Source organism: Sapajus apella, unplaced genomic scaffold (assembly GCF_009761245.1).
Source record: "Sapajus apella isolate SASKATOON/1434 unplaced genomic scaffold, GSC_monkey_1.0 scaffold32, whole genome shotgun sequence".
NCBI lineage: Eukaryota > Metazoa > Chordata > Mammalia > Primates > Cebidae > Sapajus > Sapajus apella.
In genome coordinates this window covers 20,339,613-20,346,371 of record NW_022436972.1, presented here as the reverse complement: position 1 = coordinate 20,346,371, position 6,759 = coordinate 20,339,613, and the positions used below count along the sequence as shown (strand labels likewise).

General features: G+C 42.3%; 1 long non-coding RNA gene across 1 annotated transcript; it reads right to left on the bottom strand.

The window, feature by feature from the left end:
- Nucleotides 1-942: 942 nt before the first annotated feature.
- LOC116562194 lies at nucleotides 943-4,985 on the bottom strand. Its single transcript, XR_004273830.1, has 3 exons — nucleotides 4,845-4,985; nucleotides 2,314-2,431; nucleotides 943-1,469 (listed from the first exon to the last, which is right to left on the bottom strand). It is a non-coding gene; the product is annotated as an uncharacterized LOC116562194 (long non-coding RNA).
- Nucleotides 4,986-6,759: the final 1,774 nt, after the last annotated feature.

Here is a 6,759-nt window from a genome sequence, read left to right as displayed (position 1 = left end):
CCATATTCTCTCAGCCTTGCCATCCACAGATGGCTTTAAGTGTTAAACAGCTCAGTGGACCCTTTGCCTTTTCTCAAGGGCAGGGGGCCAGCGTGACACCTTTCCTTATCCTGAGCTCTTGCCCAGCATCCCGGAAGCATCAGGTCACACACAGGCTTGAAGGATGAATGCAAGGTTTTATTGCGTGGTGGGGGTGTCTCTCGGCAGGATAGATAGGGAGCTGGAAGGAGGGGAATGGAGTGGGAATGATCTTCCCCTGGAGTGGGCTGTCCAGCAGCCAGACTCCTCTCTGATCACCGTGGCTGAACTCCTCCAGAGTTCAGGTGTTCCCCCCGCTCTCTTTCTCTGCCGAGTCGTTCTGCTGTTCATCTGCTTGTCTCATCTCCACCTCTGCTGGTCTGAGCTGGAGCCTGGGGTTCAGGGTTTATATGGGCACAGGAGAGGGGGCGTGGCAGACCAAAAGGCCACTTTTTGGGTGTGAAAACAGGAATGCCTGTTCTCATTTAGGGCCACAGGTGTCCAGGCTGGAGGGGCGTCTTCGCTGAGGAAGCGTCTTCCTCCAGCATTTCCCTGTCTCCGGTCCATATCGCTGGCAGTGGCCTTTTACCTGAAGGCACTGCTTCTCTCAAGGTGGCACTGTCTCTTTCCCTCTCTTCTTCCACATTCTGATAACCACTCCCTTTTCTCTGCTTTTTGGGCATGGGTAGGAGCACGGGTCCATCAGCAGTCCAAAGGGGCTCACCGGTCAGCCTTCTGGGGCAGGCAAGGGCAGGGAGCAGCTCTGGAGGGGCAAGCAGGAGATCTGGCCCAGATTCATAAAAAAGCTACTTTCATTCATTTTTGAAACTTGTTCAAAATCTACAGCTAAGGTAGTAGCTGAACCAGGCCGAATGAGTGTCCTACCTAATCTCTCAGAAGCTGGAGTCTGTTTCTTGTCTTGCTAGGGCCACTGAGACTGGGGCTGTGTGGGGGGAAGTGTCCCTCCTCTCAGGCCTGAGAAAATGACAGGACCATGAGGAAATCTGATTTTCCTGCAGGTGTGAGAGTGGGAGAGGAAAGCATGAAGCCATCTCCCTTTCTCAGAGTGGGTTCTGGATACTTCCTTTATCCTTAAGGAAACTCTTCCACATGAACTGAGTCTTTCCTTCTTGAAAAAAACAAATCATGTTTCATCCTCCTTCTGTCTGACTTTTGCAGGCTCTGCACTGGTTTGTTGGCCGTTCCCCCTGATTCCATAGAGGCCTTAGTAACAAGCAGCCTTCCCTGCGCAGTGCGTGGTTAGTAGTAGATCTGGGGCCATGCTGTGCGGCGTTACTCCCGGGGTCCAATCAACTCATGCCACCTTTCAGGGAAGAATCCCCCAGACACATGTGACTGTTGTTGAGTTAATTTGGAGCGCGTGCTGGCTAATGCATTTCAAATGATTTAGTCCTGGTTGCTTCACTGAACATGTTCTCCAGTTTGGGTTTCTGTGAATAAAAAGAGAAAGGGGTGTCTTAGACATGTAGCCCTCTATTTAGGGACCTGCCTGTGTTGATTAGCAGCCAAGGAATTGGCACCAGCAAATTTAGGAGGGTCATTCACATTCTTGCCACCTCCTCAAATCTCAGTTTTACTGAGAAATAAACGTCTTTTACCTTATATTGACTTAGTGTTTCTGAAGAGGGAACATTGCCTTTTTTGCTGCTGAGTAAAACTCAAAAGTTTTCAGTTTCAGATAGAGTATTAAATAAAAAATAAAACAATTTCTAAATCATTTTCTCTCTCTCTCTCTCTTTTTTTTTTTTTACATTAGGCATGAAATTTTCCTAAGGAAAGAAGTTCAGGTTCCTAATCCACTTTGAGTAGCCAGTTTTACTAAGAAGACCACAAAGGTAAAAATAAACTATTTTTCAGTTAGCCTACAAAAACAACTTAATAGCAATTACCCCAGGAAAGCAAATTAGCGCAGTTTTCATTTTTACATGGTCTATAGGTATGCTTTAAAGTTTAACAAGAGACACTTGCTTTTTAATGTTTTCTTTTATAGTGCGGGAACTGAACTTCATCTTTCATTCTTCTGTGTCACTGGGGTGCGTGACAGTCGGGGTGTTAATGGGAATCCTCTTTGCTCAGGAGCCGGGGCCAGTCCTCATTCTGGCACGGTAGCAGCTTTATTTGTCACCTTCTTTGACAGTAAAAAGGACTAGATGGAGGGTGAGCACTGAATCAGAGCTCCAAAGGATGCGGAAGGTGATTCACTGAGATGTGGAAAAAAGCATTGCACCATTTCTACAAAAAGTGCAAAAATCAGGCAGGTGCGGTGGCGCACACCTGTGGTCCCAGCTACTTGGGAGGATGAGGCGAGAGGACCATTTGAGCCTGGGATGCTGACGCCACAGTGAGCTGAGATCATGCCACTGCACCCCAGCCTGGGTGACAGAGTAGGACCCTGTCTCAAAAAAAAAAAAAGAAAATATTATAATTTCTATTTATATTTATCTTTTCTAAAAAGTTAGACATTAAGCTCTACAGTCCACTAATACATAATGCATGGACAGGCACTCGCCCCTTCACACAGACTGAATAGTGGTTACATTTCTTGACAGGGAAGGGGAGTGTCCTGAGAAAAACCAAATTCCTCAAGAGGTGGAGGGTGGCACCTTTCCCTTGTCACACTTTGCAATCATCGATGGCAGTTTACATGTGTCAGGCAAAGTGGATTTATGGCTGATGTTGTCTAGTCTTAATGCAACCAGTCATTGCAAAATGGGCACGTGGTTTAAGACGATGTCGGCAAAGAGAGGGTGGGTTGAATGTAATGATAAGGCAAACACGACTATACAAGAGAAAAGGCGACAGCGACAGTTTTGCTTTCAGAACTATCTCCTTTTCAGTGAAGTTACTCAGTAGATGTATAAATACAAGTTTATAGCCACGGTCACTAATGAAAGCCTTCACCTAACTCTCTTACATCTTGAGATCTTGTCTAAAAAGAGTGGAATCCATTATGCTCTGAAAAAGACAGTAAAAATGTCTGCAATCTTTTTTTAACTGACTTAAAATCATGTACTATTCAATGCAGTATCTCTCAAAATGTAAATTAGTGTAATGGAAAGTGCTTAAATGCCTCTTTTGAGGTTTCTTAGTAGTGAGAAAAAAAAAGGTGCATATGACCACGGGAAATGCTTATTCTTCCTACTGCAATAAATACAGCTGAAATAATGCACGAAAAAAACTATAGTGATGAGGCTTTTAATATACTGACAAGTCCTAAATTTGTATTCCATTCCAAATGCCTCCCCTGTAATGCCTGACTCTTGAAAGCCACTGGTTTCCCGACATCTTCCCGGGATCTCTCGTCTTCTGCAGCTTCACGCGTCCAAAGTGAGTTCTTGAACGCTGCTGCTCGTCTCTCCCTCAGCCTTCTCCTCCTCCTCATGTGGCTGCTGCCTTCCTCAGGTGTTTATGTTAAAAAGCATGTGTGTCCTATCTTCTTTCTCTCTCATTCTATATCCAAAGCTGTCAGCTAATCTCATGGGTTCTATGTCAAAATATGTCCAAATCTTTTACTGTCTGACTCTCTCATCAACAGCATTTCAGTCCCTCTCTCATCTGCACAACTGAAATTGGTCCCTTGTTCCTGTCCTGCCATGTTGCAGTCTCTTCTCCACAGTAGGCTGGAGAGATCTTCTTAAATCTAAATCTTCTTAAACCTAAATTAGCCCCCCACACTGGCTTCCTATCTTGCTCAGAATGAAATCCATCATCCTCACCCTAGCCCTCAGGCCCTGCGTGACCTCTCCCAGGCTGCCTTCTGTCCTCTGGTCCTTCCACTTCCCAATCTGTCTCTGCTTCCAGCCACACTGGCCTCCCGTGGGTCAGTCCCACCCAGCAAACTCCTGCCTAGGGGTCCTCCCTGCACTGCTGCGCCTTCTGCCAGATACAGATAATTTACAGTTTACCCCTCCACACATTCAGGCCTTTGCTCAGACCTCACCTCCTCAGAGAGATCTTCCTCATCATCTAAAATGGCTCAAGCTCTCACTCCCTGTCCCAAGAACCTGTTGAATGTTCCTTTGGAGCACTTACCCTGATATACGTTAGATTTTTAAAAAAATTTGCTCATTGTGGTCGCTCATAGGAACATACGTCCACCAAAACCGAATTTTCTTCATTACTTCCTCAGCACCTGTAACAGTGGCTAGCTCACACCACGGTCAAAATATCCTTTTTGAAGGATTGAATAAGAATATTCATCTTTAGCTAGCAAATAGATCTTTTGCTGATAGATGCGGAGAAAACTTTAAAGAAACAAGTATGGAAACAAATCAAGTAGTGCTTGCTTTACAGCTGGGGGAAGCACAATCTTAGATAATAAAACACAACCAGTGCTGTTATTTGGTGAAGCAATTATAGAAAATATGCCAGGAAAGATGTGTTCTCAATTGTAAATAACTTCTCCACAAGAAACAGTGTTCTTATGGAACAATTGTTTAAAATGACATTTGATGGAGTGGTAGCTTTCACGGGAATTAAAAGAGGATGCTGGATAGCAGTATGAAGGTAATATCACTTGGGAAATTGATTGGCTGGGTAGTAACTCACATGCAAACTAGTGTTGCAGAGCAGTTGAAGTCAGAAGGGCAGAATGAGCTATAGGAGATGACAGATGCTATTAATCTGATTGTAAAAAGTGAGAGAGCTGGCTGGATGTGATGGCTCATGCCTGTAATCCCAGCACTTTGGGAAGCCGGATCAGAGGATTGCTTGAGCCCAGCAGTTCGAGACCAGCCTGGGCAAGACAGCAAGATCTCATCTCTACTTAAATTTAAAAAAATTTAACTGGATGTGGTGGTGCATACCTGTAGTCCCAGCAACCTGGGGGGCTAAGGCAGGAGGATCACTTGAGTCCAGTAAGTCGGGGCTGCAGTGAACCATGATTGTGCCATTGCACTCCAGCTTGGGTGACAGAGTGAGACTCTGTCTCAAAAAACAAAACAACAAAAACCAGCGAGAGGGCTGCATAAAATGAGAGGATCTTTGAAATACTTTGCGCCAAGATAGAGAATGATCGTGAAGATTTTGTTTGCAGTTATCTGTTTTTACAAAAAGACAAGTGTTTTAAATTTGATGGCCTTTTCTTGTGGCGCCAAGCGGCCATTAACAGTCTCTTATCTAGGAGACACTTTGAAGAGAAAAACAAGGCACAATTACTTTTCTTCCTTCCTAGTAAAAATGGTGTTTTCATGATGAAGGAGGGAGTTAGGTTTTTTTTTGAAAGAAAGTTATTTAATAACAAGATTGTTTTGAGAATGGATGCTTAGAAATATTTCTATCATTCTGTGCATTTATTGCCCAAATGATATAAGAAGGTAACCTGGAAAAACTTTCACATCTTTATAGTGAAGAAAGTTGGAAAGATAAACTTGTAATCTGTTTTAAAATCTAAAAGAACAGTTTCACTGGGTTTTGACCCATTTGTCAAAAATCTTCTGATGAGTATTTTAAAAATAGAGATACAATTTGCATATCATAAAATTTCCCCCTTTTTGACACATGCACACACGTGTCTATAGCAGTACAATTTGCAATTGCAAGAGTAGGAGACAACCTAAGTGCATATCAGCTGCATGGCTGAAGAAAATGTGGCATAGATACACACGGAACACTGCTCAGCCACACAAAGGAAAGAAAAATGTCTTCTATAGCAACTTGGATGAAGCTGGAGGCCATTATTCTGCCATTATTCCAAGTGAAGCATCTCAGGAATGGAAAGCCAAATATCGTATGTTCTCACTTATAAGTGAGGATGCAAAGGCAGAAGAATGATATAACGGACTTTGGAAACTCACAGGGGAAGGCTGGGAGGAGAGTGAGGGATAAAAGACTGTAAATTGGGTTTGCTGCTCAGGTGATGGGTGCACCAAAATCAAAGAAATCCCCATTGAAGAACTTATCCATGTAACCAAATACCACATGTACCCCAAAAGCTATTGAAATAAAAATAACAATTAAAAATATCCCCCCTTTTAAAGTGTACAGCTTAGGGGTTTTTGGTCTATTCACAAATTTGTGCAGCCAGCACCACTGCCTAATTCCAGAATGTTTTCATCATCTCAATCAGCAATATCGAAGAATAACCAATTGACAAGAGGAAAGATAGAAATTTAGTGTGAAAATTTTAGCAAAAAACTTTGCATTGTTTATGGATGAGGCTGTATATTGAGTATTGTGACTTAGAAATTGCAGTCAATAATGTACTTTTCCACTTGAATCGACAGATCTTTGTGAGGTACCTTTTTCAGTGATGACAGCCATTAAATCCAAAAATCCAGGTTAACTGAACTTAGAAGCTGACTTTCGGTTCACTGGGCTAAATTAAGATTTTAAGACATCACCACAGTTAATTACACTGTGCTCATTACAAATATTACTATTGATAATTTTTGTGAAAGCATAAGATTTTTTGTATTATTAATGAATAAGATAACATTCTAAAACTATTATTTCATTTTTTTATCCTGCTAAAATTTTATTTTTGAGCATGCTTTATAATGTGCATACTATAATAACATTAACAGGAAAAGCATCAAAATTTTAAATTAAGAAATATACCTGTAGGAATCTGTGCTCAAAATGTTTTTTTCACAAAAGCATTTTTATTTGAAGCAAAGAGAAGTCTTGCTGAAAGGATTATAGTTCCAAGCATCAAAACTCAACTATTAGTGACACAATTCTGACTTTGCACATTTTGCTTTTCCTTGGTCAGAAAAGGGT